Below are 12072 nucleotides of genomic sequence, written 5' to 3' on the forward strand. Positions count from 1 at the left end.
GTGATTGAGGTGTCTGTCCAAACCCACCTAATGAAGGCCTGACCCTCCTAGGCTAACATTCATTTCAGAGTGCTTTCTACTAAACTATAGTCCAGGACACAAATGACCCTCCCAACCGCCACGTCTTCAGTTAATATAGATGGAGAATCATGGAGAATGACCCACTCCTAGAAACAGTCAGAATTAGGTGGTGAGTAGACTTAGGAATCCCCCAAATCATTAATGGACCTAAGCTAACATAATTCAGGGACCAAAAAATGCTGCTGGAGAAGAACCACATTCTACCCAGAGGCTCTCTGATCTGTGGACAAAGCCCTATCCCACCTAGACGATGAGCTTACTTTGATTGGCACCTTCCATCTCTACAGCCACGCCAAGGCCCTGCTTCTGCTGTTGTCACGGGAGCTGGTAAGCTTTCTCTCCTGCAAGCTCTCTCTGCCGCCTACTGGAATCTCTCCCTCTTACCCCCCAGCTTCCCCCTTGGGGCCTTAGCCGCCCAGCAGCCACTTCCCCTCCTCTCCTGGCCAAGAAGCTGGGGAAACACTGATTCCTACCATGATGCTAAAGTCCTCTGGATTTCTCTTGTCAACAGCATGCAGCCGAGAAGCCTCCACATATATCAGCTTATTATACATCAAACCCTGGGGACCAGGATCTCATTATCTCCATTTCACAGATGAGGGGACTGAGGCCCAGAGAAGCTAAACTTCTTGCCCAAGATCCCCTGCATATATAATATTATATATAATATAATAACAATAATATAATATTATTATTAATATATATTATTCTATATGTATTAGAAACTCTACATTGAATTTTACTGATATTCAGCAAAGAGAAATCCCAACACCCCATGACCCCTTAGCCTCAGGCAGAGAAGCCAGAGTGTGTGATTTAAAGGAAATTCGAAAAACTCTCTGAGCCTCAGTTTCTTATCTGTAAATTGGGGGAAATATCAATTGATATGAGGATTAAATAAGATAATATCCTTGGGACAGTCTCTGATGTGTAGTAAGCACTCGAATATGACTAGCCATTATTACTACAGTTCCGGATAATTCTCACCTTCCCAATCCAGTCAGATCCCTGGCTTTCACTGCTTTACTGAGCTCTGGCATGAGATCCTTTCTTGTTTGAAAGCCAGATGTATCCTTACTTGGAATCTGATTGCAATCACCAGAGTAGTATTAATGCAACCATCTCTGTTGATACTGGAATAGCTAGTGTACTCTTGGCTTCTGTTGCAGGAAGCTAGTTCTTTCCACTCTCTCTTTTTAAAAATGAATTTAAAATATATATATATATATATATATTTATTTATGTGGCTGCACCAGGTCTTTAGTTGCTGTGTGTGGGATCTTCGTTGCTGTGTGCAGGATCTTCGTTGTGGCATGTGGGATATTTAGTTGCAGCATGTGAACTCTTAGTTGTGGCATGTGGGATCTAGTTCCCTGACCAGGGATTGGACCCAGGCTCCCTGCATTGGGAGCGTGGAGTCTTAGCCACTGGACCATCAGGGAAGTCCCAAAAATGGATTTTTTTTTCATTAAAAAATTTTTTAACCTTTTGATCCCTTTCACCCATTTCTCCCACCCCTCACCTACCCCCACCTTTGGCAACCGCCCATCCGTAGGTTTATCCATATGTCTATATCCTTATGTTTTTTATTTACCTCCTGGGAATAACATATAGTTGTTTCTTTAATTCAGTGGCATTCTTTGTCTTTTTACTGTGGTATTTCATACATTTATTTTTAATGTTAATACTGACAATATTTTGGTTTAAATTTTCTATCTCTTTTGTCCTGCAAGCCCTAGTTTCTTTTTCTCTCCTTTGTCTTCTTTTGTAGACTATAGGAAAAGACCCTCAGAGGTTAGAGATGAGATCCCTGAACCCTGGAATGCAACTGGCGAAAAATCCACAAGTGTCCATTGAGCTAATCGACCCCTCTGCCGAGGGGATCACCCAAAAGATGGTTAGCGTGTGGCTGACAGAAACTGGGACTGGGATGTACACGAGGGAACCAGTAACCTTGTCTGCTGTTGACAGTAACCTAAGCTCCTTAGGTTGGAATTTGCATAGAATAAAAAACAGAGAGCTAGAGAATAAAATCATTGGCACTTGCCCTGTGCTGACCTGGGTGGGGACAGATGTATCTGGGTAAAGCGATGCTCTCAGTGCCCATGAAAGTTGGCCCTCAGAGAGGTGCAGAATCAGCTCACCCCTCCCCACCGCAGACCCTCCGACTGCTTTTGTTTGCACTGCAGGCTCACCAATGACATGCTTTCTTCCCCCCCCCACCCCCGCGGCTGTGCTCTCGCTCCAGCACAAGAGGTTACCTCTGCTTAACAGACAGAACAGATTCAGCTAAACCTCAACTCCTTGATTTCCCTTCGTATCTCAGAGACATCTCTCCTCAGCTGTCCTTAGTCCTCTCCCTTCCATCTCAGAGAAGAACATTCCCCTCCCCTCCCCCTTCCAAAATAAATGGCTCCATCTGTACTCTTGTCCTCAGGACTGAATTGATTCAATTTTCTCCGTCCTGTTCCCTCCACAGCCAAAAGTATGCTCAAGTCTCTAGCCTAAGTTAAATTAGGTTTCCCACCTTCCCCTGTACCTGCTGCTGTATTTCTCTCTGGATAACAGTAATTTTCATTTTCCACCTCTGCCCCCACACACTATTCTTCATCCTGCATATCTTATATAAGTCACCATGTCCCACATATTATAACCTGAAAATTCCTCTGGAATTCCTTTTCTCCTCTGTATTTGTTTCCTTACTCTGTATGTGTCACTGGGCAAGTTCTTGAACTCTGTAAGCTTCCATTTCTTGGTCTTAAATAGGGATAAGTTTCTCGTGACGTATAAATATGGCAACTTCAGATAAATTGCCCAGCATGGTACTAACACGTAGTAGGTGCTCAAAAAATGCTACCAGTTAAGGAACCGTCTTTAGGCAAACTCCCAGCCGCTCTCTGCGATGTCTCCCAAGTGACCTCCTGAAATAAAGGAAATGAATTCGCTTCTTTGCAGCCACAGCCCTCCCTATCGCCCACAGAACAATGTCCGAACTCTGGAACGTATTTTACACACAAATTTTCTTCGGTCTAATCATCCACCTCCAACAGTAGGTCACAGTCACACTCTCTCCCCCCTCCCCGCTGCAAAGTCACGGCACACACGCACTTACAACCTACCCCACGTGCACACACTCACACCAACATGCATGGTCACACCCACAGCCACACACACATACACACAGACATGCACACATATACCTTTTCCACCCAGAAAGCACTCCCAAAGCATTGCATCTTTGTTTCTTTACACTGTCTGTCTGGCATGCCCTTTCCCCACACTGCCTGGACATGTACCTTCCAGACCCAGCTGACCCCCCCATCTCTGCAAAGCTGTCACGAAGTCAGCCCTCAGAGCAGCCCAGCTGCGCTCTAAGCTCCTTTCTATCACATCTAACATATCTTCATGTTGCAAATCACTCCTCCCTGCGAGAAAGAGTGAAGGATGAACCGTCATGTCTAGATTTCACTCATCCCTGGGTCCTCTCAAGGCCTGGCCTCTTGCCCGGCAAAGCAAGCATTTGAGGAACGTAACTGAGGGACTGATCGCTCTCTGGGTTTTGTTCTCGGCCACAGAGAGAGAGATGGGGGAGAGGAGGATTCAGGGCTGCGGACAGAGGGCTCCCCGTGGACCCGCTTGGCCGGGGGACAAGGGGAAGAGACCCCTGCCTGCTGCCTGCGGGCCAACCCCACTGATTCAGGACCGCAAAGCCGGGGGTGCGGCTCCAGCACTGCAGAGGTACCAGCTGTTCATTCATCTGCTGGGTGACAGGACGCAGAGTAGCTTAGACCTAGTCCGCAGACTAAGAAACTCTGGTTGACATCTCCATGCCCACTACTTACGCATAGTTTTATTCATTTAACTGTTGTTGTTGTTGTTTCTTGGCATTTAAAAACATTTTTTATTTTATATTGGACTGTAGTTGATTTACAATGTTGTGTTAGTTTCAGGTGTACGGCAAAGTGACTCAGTTGTATGTACCATTGAGTAGTTTCTAAAACCTCCTAGGAGTGCACTGGACTAATGCCTTCCGGCCCTTTACTGATTATAATGGGGTCAAGGGGATGAGCCCAATAGCATCCAGGGACATCACATGGCCTCCTACTATGCCACCATAAGAGGGAGGTTCTAGGGTTGTTCCTACAAACCCCAATGAATGGGGATCTCCTAAATCTTCAATGGGGTCCCATGTAACATGCATGTAGCTAAGTTTAGCTACCAAAATTGCGCATAAACTAGGGGGCACCTGGATTTGAACCAGGGACCTCTATTTTTATTGAAGTATAGTTAATTTACAATGTTGTGTTACTTTCAAGTGTACAGCATGATTCAGTTTTATATATATGTGTGTATATATACATACACACACACACATATTCTTTTTCAGATTCTTTTCCATTATAGGTTATTACAAGGTATTGAGTATAGTTTTCTGTGCTATGCAATAGGTCCTTGTTGTTTACGTATTTTATATTATTTTATTTTTTAATAAATTTATTTATTTATTTTTGGTTACGTTGGGTCTTCGTTGCTGTGCGCGGGCTTTCTCTAGTTGCGGCGAGCAGGGGCTAGTCTTTGTTGTGGTGCCCAGGCTTCTCACTGCGGTGGCTTCTCTTGTTGCGGAGCTGTAGGCGCACAGGCTACTAGTTGCTCCGCGGCATGTGGGATCTTCCTGGACCAGGGCTCGAACCCGTGTCCCCTGCATTGGCAGGCAGATTCTTAGCCACTGCGCCACCAGGGAAGCCCCTATGTATTTTATATACAGTATGTTAATCCCAAACTCCTAATTTATCCCTTCCCCCCCTTTCCCCTTTGGTAATTGTTAGTTTGTTTTCTATGTCTGTGAGTCTGTTTCTGTTTTGTAAATAAGTTCATTTGTATCATTTCTTTAAGATTCGACATATAAGTGATATCATGTGATATTTGTCTTTCTCTGTCTGACTTACTTCACTTAGTATGATAATCTCTAGGTCCATCCATGTTGCTGCAGATGGCATTATTTCATTCTTTTTATGGCTGAGTAATATTCCATGGTGTGTGTGTGTGTGTGTATATATATATGTATATATATCACATCTTCTTTATCCATTTATCTGTTGATGGACATTTAGGTTGTTACCATGTCTTGGCTGTTGTAAATAGTGCTGCTATGAACATAGGGGTGCATGTATCTTTTTGAATTAGAGATTTCTCTAGATATATGCTCAGGAGTGGGATTGCAGGATCATATGGTAATTCTATTTTTAGGTTTTTGAGGACCCTCCATACTGTTCTCGATAGTGGCTGCACCAATTTACATTCCCACCAGCAGTGTAGGAGGGTTCCTTTTTCTCCACACCCTCTCCAGCATTTATTATTTGTGGACTTTTTAATGATGGCCATTCTGACTGGTGTGAGGTGATACCTCACTGTAGTTTTGATTTGCATTTCTCTAATACTTGAAGATATTGAGCATCTTTTCCTGTGCCTTTTGGCCATCTGTATGTCTTCTTTGGAGAAATGTCTATTTAGGTCTTCTGCCCATTTTTTGATTGGGTTGTTTGTTTGTTTTTTATATGAAGCTGTATGAGCTGTTTGTATATTTTGGAAATTAATCCCTTGTCAGTAGCATTGTTTGCAAATATTTTCTCTCAGACCATAGGTTGTCTTTTCGTTTTGTTTATGGCTTCCTTTGCTGTGCGAAAGCTTTTAAGTTTAATTAGGTCCCATCTGTTTATTTTTGTTTTTATTTCCATTACTCTGGGAGACGGATCAAAAAAATATTGCTGTACTTTATGTCAAAGAGTGTTCTGCCTATGTTTTCCTCTAGGAGTTTTAGAGTATCCAGTCTTACATTTAGATCTTTAATCCACTTTGAGTTTATTTTTGTGTGTGGTGTTAGAGAATGTTCTAATTTCATCCTTTTACATGCAGCTGTCCCATTTTCCCAGCACCGCTTATTGAAAAGACTATCTTTTCTCCATTGTCTATTCTTGCCTCCATTGTCTCAGATTGACAAGTGCGTGGGTTCATCTCTGGGCTTTCTATCTTGTTCCATTGATCTATGTTTCTGTTTTTGTGCCAGAACCAGAACCAGCGACCTGTTAATGTGCAGTCAAATGCTCTACCCCTGAGCTATACCCCCAAGAACACTAGTATAGTCTAATTAACATCTTTCATTTGTGTGGTAACACTCAACTCTGCAAAATTAAGTTATAGATCTCCTCCAGGACTGGCTTTTTGGAAGCTGCCAGACCGGGCTTCTAGTAAGACATCTTCCCTCAGGCCTGCAGCTTTCCAGTCCTCAGTCCCTGGGTGGGGTCATCAATAAGGAGAAAAGGAGAGAAGCTGCCTGATGAACCCCCAACCCATTTCCCATTGCCTTGGTTTAGCCCAAGAGCTGGACGAAGGTCTCCAAAACTACCCACCTACCCTACCTGGGCTCCCAGCCATTTGTTTCCATAGGTCTGACCACCCTCCCCACTCCACTGTGCCAACCTGTTTTGGAGGGAAGGAAGGGTGAGAGTGATAATTTAGGGTTACCATTTTTTTTTAATTTTATTTATTTTTGGCTGCGTTGGGTCTTCATTGCTGCGCGTGGGCTTTTGTCTAGTTGCTGTGAGCAGGGGCTACTCTTCGTCGCAGTGTGCGGGCTTCTCACTGTGGTGGCTTCTCTTGTTGCAGAGCACAGGCTCTAGGCGCACGGTCTTCAGTAGTTGTGGCACGCGGGCTCAGTAGTTGTGGCTCGCAGGCTCTAGAGTGCAGACTTAGTAGTTGTGGTGCACGGGCTTAGTTGCTCCGTGGCATGTGTAATCTTCCTGGAGCAGGGCTCGAACCCGTGTCCCCTGCACTGGCAGGCAGATTCGTTTTTTTTTTTTTGTGGTACGCGGGCCTCTCACTGTTGTGGCCTCTCCCGTTGCGGAGCACAGGCTCCGGACGCGCAGGCTCAGCGGCCATGGCCCACGGGCCCAGCCGCTCCGCGGCATGTGGGATCTTCCCGGACCGGGGCACGAACCCATGTCCCCTGCATCGGCAGGCGGACTCTCAACCACTGCGCCACCAGGGAAGCCCTGGCAGGCAGATTCTTAACCACTGTGCCACCCGGGACCTAGGGTTACCGTTTATTGCCTTCCTGGGAAGTCATCTGTATCTACAGCTCTCTGGTCTGCCCTAAAAAAGTCTGCATCAGGGGCCTTGCCTTCTCTTTGAGGATCCAATAGAGTTGGAGAAATGAGAAACATACAGAAGAAAAAAGTCCTGATGCCATGAGGAGGATAGATACCTAGAGTATTCGTGCAGGAAGACATGAGAAGAGGCTCCACCCAGATTGCTGTTGTACAAGGGCTGACCTGTAGCTTCCAGTTTCAGGTAGGATCCTGATTGATGGATGAAGGAAAATGGGATGAGTAACAGCTTCCATGAATAGAAAATCCAATATGGCAGGGGGTACCCGGATTTGAGCCGAGGACCTCTTGACCTGCAGTCAAACGCTCTACCCCTGGGCTACACACCCCCTACTTATTATAAGTGTCTCATAAACACCTTTCACATTCATGGTCACACCCAGAACTCCTGCAACATACTGGAAGTTTCTACTTATTTCTAGAGAGCTGGTAAGACCAGCAACTTATTCCTCTACAAACTCAGTCCAGAGAGCTCATCCCCCAGGCCCCAGAGTCCCACAAGCCTACACCTTCACATGCCTGCATCTCCCCCTTTTCCTCAGTGTGTGGTGACAGCAGCAGCCTGGAGGAGCATTGACATTCACTACTGGAACGGCCTTTAGGATTTATTTGTCTGTTTTTCTCTTGTTCTGCACTACAAAACAGCGAATTGAAGAGATCCTGCCCAACCTCTTTGGAAACACATGCAGTACGTACACCAGAGGGTGTCTCTTCAGCTTTGTGTCTGTGCATTAATCCCCAGGGTGCTGGTGGGGTCTTTGTATCCGTGCATTAATCCCCAGGGTGCTGGTGGGGACAGCTGGGGAGGTTGGTGAGCTTCCGAGTCCCTAACCTGGATCTTTTTAATTTTCCTGGAGTTGGTGATAACCTCATGTCTCTTAGGCTAATATTTTATCTAAGTAAGCGGATTGCAACTACGACTATATTATTATTGGTTATTATTATTCCCTTGCTTTGGAGGAGAAAACCTGCCAGGGATGATGCAGGATTGACTTCAGCTCTTTGCTTTTAACTATTGTTTTTGAGGGTATAAAGAGTTTGAGTGGAGTGAGAGGTCCCCTGACATTCAGAATCAGAATTTCAAGTGGAATAAAACAGTGCAGTAAACTCATAGCCTGAAGTCTGTGGACTGCAGGAGTGAGCTAGCTAGAAGCACCCCCATATGGTCATGATGTGGGTTTATTGACCTGAAATAGGAGCTCCTGCAAGAGACAACTGGTCCACCATCTAGATGCTGCCACAAAGAATAACTGAGCACCAATGAGAACAGGACGGAGACCACTACCTTTGCCAGCCTTCCTCCAATATTCCATGGTCAGCACTGAAAGACTCTCTAAAGCAGGTCACCTGGTTCATCTTCCTGAGGAAACATGCTGCAGCTCACTCATCCCCATGGGCTCTGTGAATCTCTGCTGCTCAGACCGGAAGCAGATGTCCACGGTGCATTTCCAGGGTCCCTGTTCAAGGCTGGTGACTGAGGTCCTTGCGTGAATGCAGGGGGCAGGGAAGTAGCCCCTAGACGTGGCACACGGCCTCACGATTGAAAGTGGCTTGCAGCCCCTAGTATGTAGCAGCCAGTCGCCGGCAGTCAGCGTGCTCCGCAAACAGCCCCCTCACTGCCTTTTCTTTAGATCTTTGCTCTGTGCTGACCCTGCTGAAGCAGCTCAGGACGAAGAGACTGGAGCCCTGGGGGCCTCCTGCAAGCACTGCCCTGTGCTCCGTAATGGGCGGCGCATACAAGAGGCATCAAAGCTCCCATTGCCCCCAACGGCGGTGCCTGTGCATGGTGAGGTGGGATGTGCCCACAGGAAAGGTGACATCTGCAAGGCTCTAAAGATAAGTGTTAACGGGGATCGGGTTGGGTCAGCCCTGGAGAAGTTCACCTGGGGCTGCAAGAAGCTAGAGAGGCTTTCTGGCAAAGATCTAAACTGTCCAACCTCTCTTCTGTCCTACGAAGACTCAATCCACAGGGCCCAGAGGTAAAAAGGCATTTCTTCAATCGTAGAAACCTGAAAGGGTGTTGTTGGAAGGTGGAGATATTGAATAATATCCTTCTAACCAAGAAGGAACTTTAAGACTGAAAAACGAAGCGGGCGACTCCATAAAGTACACACACGAAGTTTATTGTGGATGACTTCCATAGGGTGGGATCTGGCGGACGGCAAGCCTGAAGCATCGGCAGCTGCACTCTGCGCTGCCCACAGGGGTACAGGGGGATTTAAAGGGCCCAAAGCTAAAATCTGACTACTGAGGCAGAAGCATGTCCACACTGACGGGAACCCGGGTTTGTTCCTCGCCCTGGGGATCTCATGACCATTAACCACCTGGGTTAACAAAAGGCACTCTTCCAGTGTTCACCTCAGATGAAGGCTAAGGGTAAAAGGTGATAAGGAACTCACCTGTCTTGGGTGCGTTCCTTGTTGAGTAGGCTGAAGTTCAGTCATGCAGAAGGGGAGGGGGTAGGACTGCCGGCCTGAGATGAAGCTGACAAGATGGGGTCAGTGTGGTTCAACCACGCAGGCTTGCTCTAACTGTCTAATTAGCACCTGTGGAGCCTCATCAGCACTTCTGTTTATTTTCCATCCGCCCATGAGGACAGCTCCGCCGCAAACTAAACCCGTTCCCTCTCACCTTCTCCTTCCCCCAAGCCTGGACCCCCTCCCACCTGGCAGCCCTGCAGCTTCTCCTCCCCCCCGATTCATGGCAAGTCATCTAAAGCCGCTGATGTTCTCCTAGAAGGGCTTCTAGAATGACCAGATCAGGAGGTGCCTAATGTGGCACCGGGAAAATCATCTACTGCTTCTGTGATGTGAGTGGACGATAAGAAGGACACGTGCTGTTGAAAAGGAAAACTCTGCAGGCCAGCAAAACCTGAATCTCCGGAGAGGGGGCCCAGGGAACGTGTATGTTTACATTCCCACAATCCCAGGTAGTTCTAGTGCTTGGGTGAGCCTTGAGTCCACATGATCTTGGCTAGAACCACATTTCTGGTTCTAGGACTTTCCATTGCCCCCGCCCAGGAGATGAGCTAGACAAGCTTCCTTCCTCCCCGCCCCCCCCACCTCCTTTACCAATTATGGCACCCCTCAATCTGCCGAGTAAGAAGAGCCCACCTGAAGGTGCCATTTGGTGTAGGTACTGAAACAAAGCTTATTTCAGGGGACACCTGGATTTGAACCAGGGACCTCTTGATCTGCAGTCAAATGCTCTACCACTGAGCTATAGCCCCCTGCTTGTTAAGAGGATCTAATAAATACCCTTTCACCTGTGTGGAAATGCCCACATCCACTGTGCACTGAAATTTCTATTGATTCTCAGAACGTTCTGGAGATAGGGGAATTTTGCCTTACAGAAAGCTAGCTGCTTCTTCCCCATAGATCCCCCTCCGAATTTTGGCCCCCAGAAACCTTCTCTGCTCACAATCTTGCAGTCTCATTTTTCTTGGTACCACTTGGAAGGCACCTGCTGGTTGCTAAGAGCTGGACCACCCCTGCTTCCTTCCTCCCTCAGGAAGCTCCATCTGCTTTCAACTTGCCTGCGGCTCTGTCTTCTCCACGCTCACCGCTATCCTGCAGGATGGACTGGGGGCTCCGTTGCCCGACTCATCCTCTCTGCTCTTCTTTCCTCTCATCACAGCTACTTCTTGGCTTTTGGCAGGGTCTTGACTGAATCCAGACAAATCACTTGAATTTTTTGCCGAAGAGGACACAACCGTCATCCTGGGGCCCAGGAAGCTGTCCCAGCTGTCCCAAGGGGCCTCAATCCAGAAGGTCAGCACAGCTGGAGCAGCAGGGACTTCCCTGAGAATCAGGACCAGGGATGCCTCTGCTGGATGAACCCCTGGCCGGAGGCATAGCACTGCGCTCCTAAGGAGTGAACCTAGCCCCTGGCCAACACCCCCCGGAGATCTAAAGGCCACGTAGACCTCAAAAGTGTACAGTAAAGACAACTGCCCAAAGGTGCTGAAAGTGCCTGTTATATCTGTGTCCAGGAGACCAGTGTCGGGAACGTACAGGGGCTTGCAAAGGAAACCCTGGACAAGCGAAATATCCCCCCATCATCCATCAGTTTAATTTAGTGACGTTATTTACATTGTTGCAAAGTAAAAAGGTAATCTCTCTATTTTTCTACAGTGACTAACACAACATTGAGCATGAAAGTAGGTATGCAATAAATATTTGTTGGATGGAAGTAAAGATAGCAAAATTAGCAAAGATACCTAAGTATGGAATAAATGCAAAATATCTCAGATACCACCAGCCACATGAACACTTCTGGTATTCTCACATCTGTTTCTCCAAACTTGTGCAAATACATGCCCCTGCGTTTGGGTTCGACTCCTTCTTGCCAGAGATGAGCCAGTTCACATTTCATGGAACTCGTTCACCAGCTATTCTCCCTCATCAGTCTTCTGGCTCCCTTAGAAATGTTCCCCTCTCTTACTGAAAAGTTTAAAAAACATGGAAACACTTAGAAGAATACCCATATAAAAATTTCTCTTGTTAAAAAACAGGACTCATGGGCTTCCCTGGTGGCGCAGTGGTTGAGAGTCCGCCTGCCGATGCAGGGACACGGGTTCGTGCCCTGGTCCGGGAAGATCCCACATGCCGCGGAGCGGCTGGACCCGTGAGCCATGGCCGCTTAGCCTGCGCGCCCCGGGCCTGTGCTCCGCAACGGGAGAGGCCACAAGAGTGAGAGGCCCACGTACCGCAAAAGAAAAAAAAAAAGGACTCAGGAAATCCTTGGCATCCCAGTGGTTAGGACTCAGAGCTTTCACTGCCTGGGCCCGGGTTCAATCCCCAGTCCGGGAACTAAGATCCTACAAGCG

General features: G+C 47.1%; 1 non-coding gene across 1 annotated transcript; it reads right to left on the reverse strand.

Moving 5' to 3' along the window:
- Positions 1 to 10401: 10401 nt before the first annotated feature.
- Positions 10402 to 10474, reverse strand: TRNAC-GCA (transfer RNA cysteine (anticodon GCA)). The gene has a single exon. It is a non-coding gene; the product is annotated as a tRNA-Cys (tRNA).
- Positions 10475 to 12072: the final 1598 nt, after the last annotated feature.

Source organism: Globicephala melas, chromosome 9 (genome assembly GCF_963455315.2).
Source record: "Globicephala melas chromosome 9, mGloMel1.2, whole genome shotgun sequence".
Lineage (NCBI taxonomy): Eukaryota > Metazoa > Chordata > Mammalia > Artiodactyla > Delphinidae > Globicephala > Globicephala melas.